This window comes from Mustela lutreola, chromosome 16 (assembly GCF_030435805.1).
Source record: "Mustela lutreola isolate mMusLut2 chromosome 16, mMusLut2.pri, whole genome shotgun sequence".
NCBI lineage: Eukaryota > Metazoa > Chordata > Mammalia > Carnivora > Mustelidae > Mustela > Mustela lutreola.
This window is the reverse complement of record NC_081305.1, coordinates 557,565-572,426: the sequence shown is the minus strand read 5'-3', so window position 1 is coordinate 572,426 and position 14,862 is coordinate 557,565. Positions and strand designations below refer to the sequence as shown.

At 55.7% G+C, this 14,862-nt stretch overlaps 1 protein-coding gene across 10 annotated transcripts in view; it reads right to left on the bottom strand.

Moving 5' to 3' along the window:
- ANKRD11 (ankyrin repeat domain containing 11) overlaps positions 1-14,862 on the bottom strand; it is a 179,036-nt gene that overhangs the window by 96,893 nt on the left and 67,281 nt on the right. For 9 of the 10 annotated variants that reach the window (XM_059150717.1, XM_059150707.1, XM_059150711.1 and 6 more), the window contains exon 2: positions 11,597-11,677. The exons of the other annotated variant lie outside the window; for it this stretch is intronic. The gene's annotated coding sequence lies outside the window, so the exon portion shown is untranslated. The remainder of the gene's footprint in view (positions 1-11,596; positions 11,678-14,862) is intronic. 10 annotated transcript variants of the gene reach the window in all.

Here is a 14,862-nt window from a genome sequence, read left to right as displayed (position 1 = left end):
GGCAGCGGCTTAACCCACTGAGCCACCCAGGCGCCCCTATACAATGGGTTTAAGTAGCATTAGTAAGTAAACGTTTTATTGACAGACATACTTCTACAGAAACAAGCTATCTGGACTCTGCATTTACAGTATGAAGAGTGTCTGAGATGACCAGCATGAGGACAGGGCCCAGGAACCACGGAAGGAAAGGGTGCGTGGCCCCCAGGTCCCGTGTCAATCACACTCCCCACCATGACTTCACCCATGCAAGACAAGACCACTGCTCTGCCTGCACCACTGTGAACCACCAAGTAGATCCGAAGACAGAAAGGCCTACACAGACAAAATCCGAGTGTCTCAGAGAAACATCAGCTTGCTGACTCCCCTAGGGGTGGTTCTGGAAGGCACTGTTGGGCCTCGGGACCACAGAACTGTGCCCAACCCCACGTGTGGACCTTTCTGCAATCCTGGCTCCTTCTACAGAAACAGAAAATGGCGTCCCCTCTGCTGAGGCATGTGGAGACCACAGAACCACCCCCCACGTTGGCTACAGTCAGGGACACAAACCCATTGGCCTCTGGCTGAGGCATGTGTGGGACTTTGTCCTTTTTGTGTGGCAAGAATAAAACACTATTTTAAATTTTACAGCACTCTTTTATAAGCCCCAACCCGGTATCATCCCCTGAATATCAAGACAAAAGGACACAGAATAATGTAACGCAGGTGTCCCCTGATTTACAGATGACAGAATGAGGTCTGCACCCGGGGCCGCGCTGTCCCTGCAGCACTGGCAGGTTCCGAGTCACCCCAAGCACCCGCGTCCTTCTTCCTGGGACACACTCTCTGCCAGGCAGGATTCGGCATCAGAGGGCCTGAGCAGTAATCCTGTTGTTAAATGAATAGAACTTATGTTCAAAAATGACGAGAAAGGACCAGAGGACATACTATGTTTTGAGGAAATAAATAAAGTTGTTTTTGAGAACCTGTTGACATCCTGAAGTGGCTGAAGACCCCAGTGAACGCTAAGCATTCTAAACCCAGGTGAAGAAGCATGAGTCTTGGGGCGCCTGGATGGCTCAGTGGGTTAAAGCCTCTGCCTTCAGCTCAGGTCGTGATCTCGGGGTCCTGAGATCAAGCCCCGCGTCGGGCTCTCTGCTCAGCGGGGAGCCTGCTCTCCCACCCCCCGCCTGCCTCTCTGCCTACTTGTGATCTCTGCCTGTCAAATAAATAAATAAAATCTTTTTTTAAAAAGGGGGGGGGGGGTCATGATTCTAGTTTCTGACAAACACTGAGCAGCGTGACCTCAGACACACTGGCTGGACACACTCAAGTGTGCTTCCCACGGGGTCCCGCCAAGGGCCACGCAGTCTCTGGAACAGGAGGCGTGCGCTCGGAGGCCCCCAACAGACGACAGCCTGGCTGGTTTCAGCATCAGAGGGACGATTTCCTGAGGTGGACACCTCTTAAAACCACTGGGCAGACGCCTGAGAGGGACGTGCTGAGGAATGCAGAGGCAGGAGAGAGCTCGTCCCGTGTTCACCCCAAATTCCCTCCCTGCCCCCCAGCCCCTGTCCACTCCCATGCCCCCCAAAACAACCCAAAGTTGCTTTTCGCTTGTTTTAAACGCACACGGCTTCGGAGCAAACACACCGGCAAACGTGAAGGCCTCAAGCACTAGTGCAGGAAGACGACTTGGGTTCCGTGCACAGGGCGAAACCTGGGGGAGCCCAGAGCAGAGATGCTGCGTCCTCCCGCGCTCCCGCCTGGTGGTGTAAAGTAAGCAGCACCCCACGACCTCCCCGAGCTGAGTGTCTCTGATGGGGCACTGTCTGGGGCAAGCAGACGACGTGGCTGTGAGTGGCCTGAGCGGCGTGTCCGCGTCCACACACTCAGCAGTCCCGGGAGCTACACAACGTGAAGTGCTCCCCCGCGACCCCGATGAGACGCTGCCCCGAAAGCTCCCCACTGACTCCGCGTCCCCAGCGCCTGAGGGCCCCGCTCTCCTGCTTTAGGAGCGCCGCAAAAGACCCAGCACCTACCGACTCAGACCAGTCCCAGAGATGCTCTCCAACAACCACTGTGCGACTCTGTCCCTCGCTGGTGTCCGGCTGAGCCCACAGGAACGCGGGGTCGTCTGTCCCAGCCAGTCTCAGACCGTGTCGACCGTGGCCTTGTATCCTGGAGGGTCTGCGCTGAGAGGGAGACGCCTCGGGAGAGGACGAGCCCCCGCTGTTCCGCACCACGCCGAGGCTCGACGTAACAGATCTCGAGCAGGATTAAGCAGGTGGTGGTGGCTTAGAAAGTCCTTCCCCATCAAAATGATGTGGTTTGTCCAAGTTATTTCCTGACCTTATTAAGACGTGAATTCATCTCCTTACTGTTGTCTTGATGCCATCACGTTGTAAATGCTGCCCAGCTACTGCTCCGAGAACTCTCGCAGATCAGAAAACACACACTCCTTCCCCAAACAGCAGCACGGAGGACACGGGTGTGCGCCAGCCTCGGGCCACCGAGGAGCACAGCTGCGTGAGGACACGTCTCCGGAGACACAGCCTCACAGGATCCCAAGTGAGGAGCAGCTCCGGGAGGGGGCGGAGGGGGTTGCGGAGGCCCCGAGAACGGGAACCCTCTGGCGGGCCCGCGGTCAGCACACTGCCGTGGGCAGGGGTGCTGAGCCAACCTGGGGGCGAACGTCTCTGTGCCTCCACGAAGCCACACACCGGAGACACCTGCGGCCGGCAGAAGGGGGCTGCAGGCACGGAGCCCAAGGCAGGAGCACACTGCCTGCCTTGAGACCGATGTACGGGCCTAGGACACCACCCCGTCCCCCGCCACCAGAAGAGCCACAGCCGCTCCGGCCACTAGGAGCCCTCAGGCACAAAGCATTCGTCTAAAGGGTCTAAGGCAAGCGGAAAGCCACACTCGGTCCTGAGGCAGGGCCGGCTCTGCCCCTGAGAGGACACAGCCGCTGTCCCTGTCCTGAACCCCAAGCGGGAAATGTGCTGAGCGTCACCAGGTCCACACCCCACGGCAGCGGGCTGTTCCTGCGGAGGCGGAGGCTATGCCCCCCTCCCCCAAACCCAGAGGGTAGCTCCGAGCGCCCACGGCGCCACGGGGGTCTCGACGGAGACCCCGTGTTCAACCTGTTCGTGTGTGGAAACACACTGCTGAGCTCCGGTGGGCACTGAGCTCCTCGGCAAGCTGCGCCACCAGAAGCGCGGTGCGTGTCTGAAACCCACCGGCAATCAGACCTCCCAAGAACATCGAACGCTTCCTTCTCTCCACAAGCCACCGGCCGTGGTCAAGAGCAGGCCCGAGGCCAGGACCACAGGCTCCCCTGCATGCCCTCCACCCGACAGCCTGGTGACACCCGGCCAAAGCGGGAGGGAAGACTTCAACCTCTCTCCTTCAGTGTTTCCTCACGGAACTCCCTCTCTCCCTCTCTCTCTCTCTCTTTCAGGATTTTAAGGGGCGCCTAGGTGGTGCCGTCACTTAAGCGTCTGACGACGGATTTCGGCTCCGGTCCCCCAAGACTGAGCGCACAAGCTGGGCCCCTCGCCCCTCACCCTCCGCACCCCCCCAGCTGCCCACGCACCTGCACACACTCCTGCTGAAAAACGAAATTTTTTTTTAAAGAATCACACCATTCACTATAATAAATTATTTTTAAAAAAAGATTTTACATCTGACATGGGGCTCCAACTCACAACCCCAAGATCACGCGTTGCGGGAGTTGCAGGCTCTACCAACTGAGCCAGTCAGCACCAGCCCCCAAGGTTATTTCTACATGAATCTCAGAACAGCTTTTCCCCCAGAATCCACATCCTCAAATAATGTTCACTAGCTTACAACAGATGCCCGAGTTAGGTCACGAAGAGGAGAGAAAGTAAAGTTGTCTATAGTTGTGTCTGCACAACAGCTACAGGGCCTACCTCGGCAGGGACTAGCCCAGCGCGCTTCCCGAGGCACCCGTGACAACGGTCGGCGCAAGGTGCGGACTTCGGGTTCCTGGTCAGGAAATGTGCTACTGGAATTCCAGAGTGTCCTCAGAAGCCGCCCAGACCCCCGGGCACGTGGGCCTGGAGCCCTCTCAGCTGCCTCGAGCTCTCCCTCTGTCCTGGACGCATTATAGGGAGTCTCAGCTCGTCTCCAGCAGACCTTCAACCAGGAAATCACGGTGGTCCTAAACCCAGCTGCACACTTTTTTTCCGTTTCTTGATTATACACACAGCGAGGGGTTAGTGCTTTGAGTCGGAGGCCCTTCAAGGCGCAGTTACTCTCGACGAGAACGCATGCAGGACGGCCTCCAGGCGGACACATTTTACAGCCACACTCTGACCAGCGCACAGAACTGTCCCCAGCCTCACAGAAAGGCAGGGACCACCTCCCCAGCGCTCCCCAAGATGGAGAGAAGGAACCCAGTTACAAACCACCCAAAGAACTTCCAAGCAGTCCTGGAGTAGAAACAGAAGGGTGTGAGGGGTGAAGACACCAACATGAGCCACGGAAGAAGGACAGCTGTGGTGAGAGAGACAGACACCGCGCTGGTGCTCAGGACCTCGGGACAGAGAGGACAAGGGACCCCAGGGCAGGACAGCAGACACAGAGCTGGCCAGATACAGCACGTGCCTGCATCGAACAGTCAAGACAGGGCGCCTGGGGGGCTCAGTGGGTTAAAGCCTCTGCCTTCAGCTCAGGTCATGATCTCAGGGTCCTGGGATCGAGCCCCGCATCGGGCTCTCTGCTCAGCGGGGAGCCTGCTTCCTCCCCATCTCCCTCTGCCTGCCTCTCTGCCTACTTGTGATCTCTGTCTGTCAAATACATAAATAAAATCTTTTAAAAAATAAATAAATAAAAATACAAAATAAAAATGGGCCTCACCCTGGACCCAGGTTTTGCTGATCCTTTCCCAGGGCCTCACTCTAGACCTGGCCCATTTTAAGCACGTCACGTCGGCCCAGGAGCAAAGCCTTGGGGGGCGACAGGTGCTGCGGTATAAAGACCGCACCCTCTATCACACACGCTCAGACCTTAGAGATGAGCCTTAGAGATGAGCCGACGTGCCTGGGGCAAAGCTGCAGGATGGATCGCAGCGAGGCTCCGCACAGCCCCCTCCGGTCACCTGCCTCCACCAGCCTCCTTCTGCCCTGGGTCAAGGGCTAACGCGACTACCTCGTGTTTCTGTACGGACCCCGAGACCCCAACACTCCCTCTGCCACCCATGAGCTAGGGAACCTTGTAAACTCCACTACTTCACATCTTTGAGACCTAGAATCTTAGACTAAAAATGTGGAAAATGCTACCTGTTTTCTTGGGTTTTGTGGGCGGGCTATAGAGAACATCCTGTGAAGGTATGTGCCACTCACAGGCCTCAGAGTTACTGGAAGGCGCGCGTCAGCAGGCACTCTGCAGCGTGGTCTGTCGTCAGGGTAGGGGACACAGAAGCCCCACCCCAGCCTCCGGGAAGACCATTCCAAGAAAAGACCCCAAGTGAAGAACGCCAGAGAGCCCCAAACACAGATGTCTCTTGGGATTTGTTTGGTGAGGTTTCCGTTCAAGGAGGTTCTGTGAGCCTGTACGCCTGAACACCGTTTTTCATACAAAAACCACCGAAAACAGACTCGGGCCACACCACCCCAGGCTCAAGTGCAAACCTCTGTCTGCCCCGCCCCCTCACCCGTCTGTCTCTGCGGGACCCCAGCCCAGAGACCGGCTCTGCGATCCGGCTGGTCAGCCGCCTCACGGAGGTCCCCAGGCACAAACACGCCCAGAGAGAGACGCACCTGCCAACGCTGTGTGGGACCGCCCTGTCTCCACTCCCTCTCCGTGAGCTGCGGCCGGCATTCCCACGGGTCACCTGTAAGTCACGAGACCCACGACACACAAAGGCCAAAAAACATGGGGACAGAGAGTGTGGGGGGAGGTGAGCTAGACAGTAAAACTTTTCCAAAGAACAAAAATTGGTTTTTATGTTAATGGAAGTTTTAATTATAACACTGAGGTTTAAAATATGGTATTAGCGGGCCAAAATACTCTAGAGCTTTGGAAGGTTTCTCTAATCAAGTCTGGTCACACCGAAACAGCAGCTCAATTCTAACTATCTTCTGCTGTCCTGCTGCGGGGCTGAGGTGGACATGAACTAGTGCACCGGGGAACCAGACTCTGGTGGGCTCACGGACCTCCAGGCAGCATGCCGTCAGCCCTGAGGAGGCCACGTTCAGAACTGGCTCCCACCAGCAACAAGTGGACAGGAGTAAGCGGTGAAGAGGCTGCCGTACGCAGGAGACGGAGAGTGTGGACAGAGCGGAGGACGCAGGGACAGCGGCGGGAGCGACCCGAGCCAGGCCGCGGGGCAGGGGCAGGGGCCGGGGCAGGGGCCGGGGCAGGGGCAGGGGCCGGCCCCACCCGTGCGGCTGCCGCCGAGCACGCACGCCGCGGAGGCCCAGAGCCGCAGGAGAGCACTGTCTCCACTTGCTGCTCTGGTTCTGCCCCTCGCCGTCCAAACATACTCAGGCCCAGACCGCGGCTGCTCTCATCCTCACGCACTAACACCCTCAGAGGTGGACAAGAACCTCCGGGTTTATTTTTTTCCAAAAAACAGATCATCCATTCACAAAAGGTCAACAAAGTGAAAAGCTGTAAGAGGAAAGTGCCGTCTCACGTCCCAAGAGCACTGGCTCAACCCTTTCCTTCTCAACCCTCTTCCTGTTTCTTCCCGAGCAGAATGCGCCGAGCCTGCAGGCGCTTGGACCCAGGCCCAAGGCGGGGACTTCCGAGCCCAGGGGCAGCAGCACAGAGCTACGGAGGAGAGCGCGGAGAGGCCGGCATCAGGAAAGCAGACACACGCTGTGTGCAGTCCCCGGGGTGAGCAAGCAGAGCCCGACACACTGGGTCACACGAGAGCCGAGCCCGGGCAGCGCCCACCGCCAGAGTCAACACGTCCTGCTCTCCCCACTCTCCTGGGCGGGAGATGCCGCAGACGGGGGACGCCACGCTGCACGGCAGCCGCAGCTCTGCACACATCCAGGCCCACGCGGCCCAGACCCTGCCCTCCCCCCGCCACAGGCACTTGCTGGTCCGATCGAGGGCCCAGCGGCAGGACCAGGGTTTTGCTCTGCCTTCTTTTCAAAGCTGCTAGCCTGGCCAGCACTTTGCTCCATCTTTGGATCCTTCATGCTTCAGGGGGACCTCAGTGCAACCAAGGGAGAGCACAGACTGACTCAGCCGAACCGAACACTACAATCTTGAACTCAGAACACCGCACACTGCAACCCGCCACTGCCCTTTGACACAAAGGGTAACCCAAACTCCGTGTCCGCAGAGGGGAGACCGCGGGCGGTGACCATCAAGTCGCCCATTCCAGAGTGGAGAGCAGAGCAGACTGCGTGCTCCTCAGGCCCAGGGCGCCGGCACACCCCCCGACACGGCCCTCCCGCGGCCCTCCTCCCACCAAGCGGGTGCACACGGAACTTCTGCAGCGCACCCCTGCACGCTGCGCGGAGCCCTCACCCCTGCGCCACGGGAGCCCTTCCGTTCCGCAAGGCGACGTGGAAGGGAAGGCAGACGTTCAGGAAGAGGGTCAGCTCACTGGTGACCGAGCCTGGAGCACCTCCTCTACGGCTGACCCCGGCACATCACTCCATCCTCAAACACTAAGCGAAGAGGAGATCCCTTCAGCTTTAGAACTTGATGGTATCAAAAAACAAACACCGGCTCCATGAGGATCCCCTCAAGTTAAAAGAAGGAAAATAACAGCAACCGACAGCCCGTCAATAAGGTGTTATGAACCACCCACAGACTCCCCAGGGCCCGAGCAGGTGTCTCCACATGCCTGCCCTCCCAGTGGGCCTGGGGTCCCAGAGCTCAGAGGCCCATTCCAGCTTGAAACACTCATGGGGAAATAGCCCCAACAGCCAGAAGTCCCAGCTGGGGTGTGGCTCCGGCCTTCCCCGTCTGCTCTGACCCGCCTACTCTCCAAACCCTCCCCCTGCCCCTGGCTGTCCCAGCACTCCAAGCACCCCGGGATAAGAGGACCAAAGCTCTACCCACCAGCAAGCACTGTGCTGGGGGAGACCAAGGGCTTCTGGGGAAGCTGTCTGAGCCCACTATCTGTTTTGTCATTGATCAAAAGACATGCACTTAATGAAATCTCATTTTTTTAAAAATTTTTTTTAAAGATTTTATTTATTTTTTTGACAGACAGAGATCACAAGCAGGCAGAGAGGCAGGCAGAGAGAGAGAGGAGGAAGCAGGCTCCCTGCTGAGCAGAGAGTCCGATGTGGGACTCGATCCCAGGACCCCGAGATCATGACCTGAGCTGAAGGCAGTGTCTCAACCCACTGAGCCACCCAGGCGTCCCATGAAATCTCATTTTAATGAGATCTAATATTCTATACTTTTTAACGTAGTTTAAGGGAGGCTAGCCAAAGGATATTCCCTAGACCTCTAAGTATACAATAAAAACTTATCCTCAAAAATTCAGTAAATGGGGGCGCCTGGGTGGCTCAGTGGGTTAAAGCCTCTGCCTTCAGCTCAGGTCGTGATCCCGGGGTCCTGGGATCAAGCCCCGCATCAGGCTCTCTGCTCAGCTCAGAGCCTGCTTCCTCCTCTCTCTCTGCCTGCTTGTGATCTCTGTCTGTCAAATAAATACATAAAAATCTTTAAAAAGGGGGGGGGATTCAAAAAGCTGTTTGCCTACATGCAGACTGTAAGGGTATTTTTTTTAAAAATTCAGTAAATGATACTGGCACAATTAGCTAAGCATATTTCTTTGGTAAGGAAGTCAAGTGTGTTTGTTATCTATTTTTAAATGCTAACAAGACCTCTTTGTTAAAAAGGCAAATGCATTAGCATCAGAACCTACAAGCTCCTTAGGGCCCACACATCCACACCGGCGCGCTGCCCACAGGTCGTGGCGGCAGCAGCAGCAGGTGGAACCCAGCTGGCAGCCATGTGTGCTGTGACCATAACCTGCTCCCCACGGGCAGTGAGCACAGGGCTGGGGGCCGGGTCAGGGAGAACCACAGCTACTACCAGACGAGCTCCGGAGAGCCTGTCTCTCTGCTTCAATACCAGATGGCAGAACTCTCAGGGGTCAGGGAGCACCCCACAACCTGAGCCACAAGGTGCGCCAGCACATCAACAGTGGCTTCTGTTGTTGGCAAGACTTCCAGCCCTGTGTTCTTGGGGGTGCGGGCCAAGAGCCAGCCATGCAGCCCTCTCTACAGCGAGCAACACCTGCATAGGGCGCCCGCTCAGCTTCACATCCAGGGACCCAAGACTATGCTCTGCCAGTTCAATGTTTTTATCAAGTCAGAAGGCAATCACCTGTCTACTTTAAACAGAGGTGTTCAACTCAAAGTACAAACCAGTAAAACCTACACCTCTGCTCATATAAACACCACCTCTATCATTACAACATGCTACTTTCAGAAGCTATCTTGTTTTTAGAAACATAATTCAGGGGGCGCCTGGGTGGCTCAGTGGGTTAAAGTCTCTGCTGTCAGCTCCAGTCATGATCCCAGGGTCCTGAGATCAAGCCCCGCATCAGGCTCTCTGCTCATCAGGGAGCCTGCTTCCTCCTCTCTCTCTGCCTGCCTCTCTGCCTACTTGTGATCTGTCAAATAAATAGATAAAAATCTTTTAAAAAAATAAAATTTAAAAAGAAGAAAGAAAGAAAGAAACCTAATTCAGGGACGCCCGGGTGGCTCAGTCGGCTGAGCATCTGCCTTCAGCTCAGGTCATGATCCCAGAGTCCTGGGATCAAGCCCTGCATCGGGCTCCTTGCTTGGCGGGAAGCCTGCTTCTCCCTCTGCCTCAGCAACCCCCACTCTTGCTCTCACTCTCTCTGTCTCAAATAAACAAACAAAATCCTTAAAATAAATAAATAAAAGTAAAAATCTGCCTTTGACTCCAGGAGCAGGCTGGAGGGCTGACCTCAGCAAGCTAGCCGCCCGCAGCAATGCCCCCTGCTCCGCTAACACACTTGAGCCACTGGCCCCAGAGGAGAACTCACATTCATGAGAACCTTGATCTTTATTCAATCTAAACACTGTCGATTTTTTAGAAGACTATTACAATCAATGCTGCCTGAGTATTTACAGTTCACAACACTGGTAAGCGGCATGAGACACCTTGGGACAGTGCTTCTTCCTACGTTAGAAACTCTTCTAAAGATGACGCACCTGTGGCTCTCAATCCACCAGACTGACTGGGCCAACCCAAGAATTTGCCTGCAAAGAGTCACTAATAACTTGTTTGCTTTTAATCAGAAAATACATTATTCTGAATCACCAAATACTTAACTAATTTAGGCAGCATGTTCTTTTTCCTCATTGTAAGTGAAGACCAATAGTACACTTTCCACAAAAACGCAGAGCTCAGCCTCCTGGTGGAAATGGGTTTGGTTCTCCCTCTGACCCCACCATTCCTTCTCTCCTGGGCCGAGTCTCCCCACCGCTGCCCCACTGCCAAGAACAACCAGGTCGAAGGCACCCAAACACCCTGGAAAACCACCCTGGACAGCACACTTAGGTGCTACAAACTCCACCACTACCCCACCTGACCACCAACACCCGCCCCGGCGACACTGGCTTCTTTCTAACCGCTAACCACCCTGCAGATTAAGAGAAGACAACGCGAGGCCTCCTGTCAGAGACATCTAAGATTCCTGTTCTGTCAAACCTTATCGCCGTTCCCAAGGAAATACTTCAGATCAAGTCAAAGACACCGCCAAGAACGTTCCAAGTGGCCTGATTCTGTGATGCTGGAGATAAGGACAGGTCCTGTTAGGTCAGGGATACTCAACCAAGGAAGCGGCAGGAAAGCTTTCTTTCCAATCTGCTAGAAACAATAAAATAAAGTGGACAAGATGTCTTTGGACAATCTGCTTTGAAACCACTCATGCCTGGCCAAGTATGAAAAACTGAAACAAATCAGGAGTTTTTCTATCGTCATCAAGGTACTTATCAGAGAAAAGAAACTGCCAGCCCGTGCAACACATCTCCCAAGGAGGGGACTCTGTCGTAGAGCAACAGATGCCCGTGCTGAGATCTGAGACCAGGGTCCTGAAGGAAGCAGCTGCCCCTCCTCTCAAAAACGTTGCCAGTAATTCCCAGGAGGAAGCGCACGGTCAGGGCAACCTAGCCAAAGATCCCATTCCTCACCCCCCAGCCACGTGAGCTGGCCTCCAACAACTAGGAACCCCACAAGCAGCTGCCCAGACACGCAGGACAGCAGACCAGAGCACGGCCAGGCTGCCGCTGCTTCTCCCAGAGGAGAGCAGCTCTTCTCCATGTGCACAAGACAGAGTGGTCAGTACTGGGCTGCAGTGGTCTCCAGATCTCGCCGACAGAGCCGATCAGATCCAGAGGTTGGACAGAAACAGACCTCCTTGGCAGCCTGGAACCCTGGGGAGCTCCCTGGAGCCCACGGCTCACCACCACGGACCTGACACATGCGCCGCAGCCAAGGGACGCCCAGAAGAGCAGCCACAGGGCTGGGCCGGCACCGTCACGCCCACGGGAGCCCACGTGGAGACCTGGCGTTGCCGCCCGGCCGCTGGCCAGCGCGCGTGGGAACGGCGGAGCGATGGGCGGCCGCAGCGCGCGGTACTTACCGACTGCATAGCTGAAAGCCGAGGCTGGCGAAGCGGCTGCTGCGTCCGGCGAGGCCGTCCCAGAGCAGTGCTGCGCGCGTTCTGAAACGAGAGAGCACAGGCAGCTCACACACCGCTCCTCGGCCTCGGCCCGGTCTGTCTCTCCGCCTGGACCAACCGTCTCTTCCGCAGCAGCTCCCTTCGCTTCCCTCAACTCCACACCACAAAACAGTGGCTAAGATCGGGGCGGAGCCAATCTGGGGTATAAAGGGAGCTCACACCTGGCCGGCGTTCGCTTTAGGCCATTATCCTAATGGGCATTTCTGTTCTCAGGATTTTCCCTGGAAAGCGGCGCCCTCGGGCCGTCAAGGAAAGAAGACTTGGGGGGCCTGTGGGTCTCCCTGGAGATGAGGCTTCAGGACTACGGCCTTGAGGGGGTCGTTGACAGGCTTTTCTTCTCGAGTGGCGTCCTCTAGGGATATCCCGTCACACGGTAAAGGGAAGGTAACTGTCCCCAGTGACTTGCCTCTCCCGGCCTCTCCCAGCACACACCGCCCCCCACCGACCCCCAACCCATGCTCGGCCTCCACGGGAGGCTCCCACCTTAGCAAATAAATCAAGTGAGCACCGTGGCCTCGCCAGTAAGAAAAGGGAAGACTACAGCGCAATGTCATGAAGAAAACGGACTAACCCTGTATAACCTCCTGGGAGCGCTCCGAGACCTTCAAGAACAAAACAAGCCAGCAACAACAAGAAAAAATACCATTTCTTCACCACCCTTTCCCTCAACCCCATCAAAACATCAGAGTGTCTGCCGTCCGCAGACACATCACAAGGACGGGGTACGTACCGTCACCTCCGTGGGCAGGAGGCACGGACAGGCTGTGAGGCACGCCGTCCACAGCAAGCAGGACCCCCAGGTCTGTGCTCAGACTGCCGACCAGCTCCTGTGCTCTCCTGACCTACGCTTACAGGAGGGCGGGTGTCGGCGAAGACGGAGCGAGGTGCTCCTGTCCTGCACCCCTACACAGGCTTCTCCAGAGCTAGGACTCAAGGGCTATTAAACACGACTCAGAAAAGCAGCTTCCGATATGCAGTATTTGGTTTTACTGAAAAGCAGCAAGTATGTGTTTAAGCTTTTCAATTTCCTTTTTTTTTTTTTTTTAAGATTTTATTTATTTATTTGACAGAGATCACAAGCAGGCAGAGAGGCAGAGAGAGAGGAGGAAGCAGGCTCCCCGCCGAGCAGAGAGCCCGATGCGGGGCTCGATCCCAGGACCCTGAGATCATGACCTGGGCCAAAGGCAGGCAGACGCTTAACCAGCTGAGCCACCCACGCGCCCCTGCTTTTCTATTTTCTTATGAAGACGGTAAAAGAACAATACAGAATGCATGATGAATGTCTACGCTAAGAATCCAGCAAATAGTAGTATCTACCACTAGAACTCTGAGGAAAACTTGAGGTTTTCTTAATCCAAGGTTTCTCAAACTCAGCAGCACTGACACGGGTGGCTCATCCTCTGTGTCCTGGGCACTGGAGGAGGACGCGGGCCTTCCCAGTGCGGCAGCACGCTCCCCCCAGGCTGGGACAGGCAGAAGGGCTCCAGACACCCTCAGAGTCCCCTGAAGGGCTCGATCCCCCGGGGCAGAGGGCCAGTGCCGCAAACCCAACTGCCATCCGACGGACGCAGAAGCCAAAGCAGACTGAGCTGTCTCTGGTCACGCACGGAATTAAAGGCAACTGGAAGTAGAGCCCAGGTCTCCCAGACCCTGGTGTAAAGGTCTTTTCATTCTAAGGGAAAATATTTTAGTAGTTAACCCCATCATTTCTGGAAGGCAACACGAATTAAGAGCCTCCAAAATATTCACGCCTGTTGGCAGAGTAACCTGCATTCTGGGGCGCACACAGTGAAGGATGCTCTAAGAGACGAAGAGGGTTCACGCGGCACCCACGCTCCCGTCGCGACTCCCAGCGAGGCAGGGGTAAAGCTCCGTGTCTGGACAGATGTGCCAGACACACCTTTTACCTCAGAGCCCAGCTACAGTGGTTCAAGGAGCACGTTCCCAGCCCAGAAATAGAGATCGGTGGGGACAGGATAAGCCAGTGTCCAACACAGCTGAGGGGGCAGAGAGCGCACAGTTAGCATTCAACAGACGGGGCACCTGCCCACCCACGTCTGAGGGCCAGGCCAGCCCGACACATGGACGCCCCAAGAATCCAGGCAGAACAATGGCCAGAGGCTCCCACCGATGAGACTGGCAATACGGACAAGACAATAAGCCCAAGTGCTGAGGAAGTCTGATTCGTACAATCTAAGAAAAATGACATGTTTTTTGTTTTTGTTTTTGTTTTTTTTTTGAGAAAAAGTAGGAAATACTTTTACCATTAATTGTGGTTATCTCTGAATAGTGTAACAGTGCAAGATCTTAAACTCTACACTTTCATATCTCACTAATTCTTTTTTTTAAAAAAGATATTATTTATTTCAATCACAAGCAGGCAGAGAGAGAGGAGGAAGCAGGCTCCCCGCTGAGCAGAGAGCCCGATGCGGGGCTCGATCCCAGGACCCTGAGATCATGACCTGAGCCGAAGGCAGAGGCTTTAACCCACGGAGCCACCCAGGCGCCCCCATATCTCACTCATTCTTATGAGGAGCTGAGCACTGCATGAGGAGTAGAGAAAAGGCTTTTTAGAAAGCTACCAAGAAAGAATGAAATCTCACAGAGTACCCGGGTGGCTCAGTCAGTTAAGTGTCTGCCGTCAGCACAGGTCATGGTCCTGGGGTCCTGGGGTCGAGCCCCGCACCCGAGCAGGATGTCTGCTTCTCCCTCTGACCCTTCCTCTGCTCATGCAACCTCTTGCTGTCTCGCTCTCTCAAATAAATAAAATCTTCCACAGAAACCATTAAAAACGAAGTCTTGCCATCTGCAACCATGTGGACGGACCCAGAGGGTCTTACGCGGCGGAACGTGTCGGGGAACGACCACCACCAGCAACGTCGCGCGTGGATGTGGCGGTGAGCAAACAGCACGCACGCTCAGCGGAGGAAGAAAGCGGAGAGGGAGACGCACCGAGGGTCAGAGTCTAAGCGACAGAAGAACGCGCTGCTGGTGACCAGAGGGAAGGCGGGGGGCCGGGCGACGCGCAGGGTCGGGGGGCGGGGGGTGCGCACAGGCCGAGGAGAAGCCCCGGCGCACGGTGTCATGGCAGCTCTCGCTGGACCCGCGTCGGACGCCAGCGGGGCACGGGGGGCTCACTAGAATTTAAATTAATAACCAGTATTTAA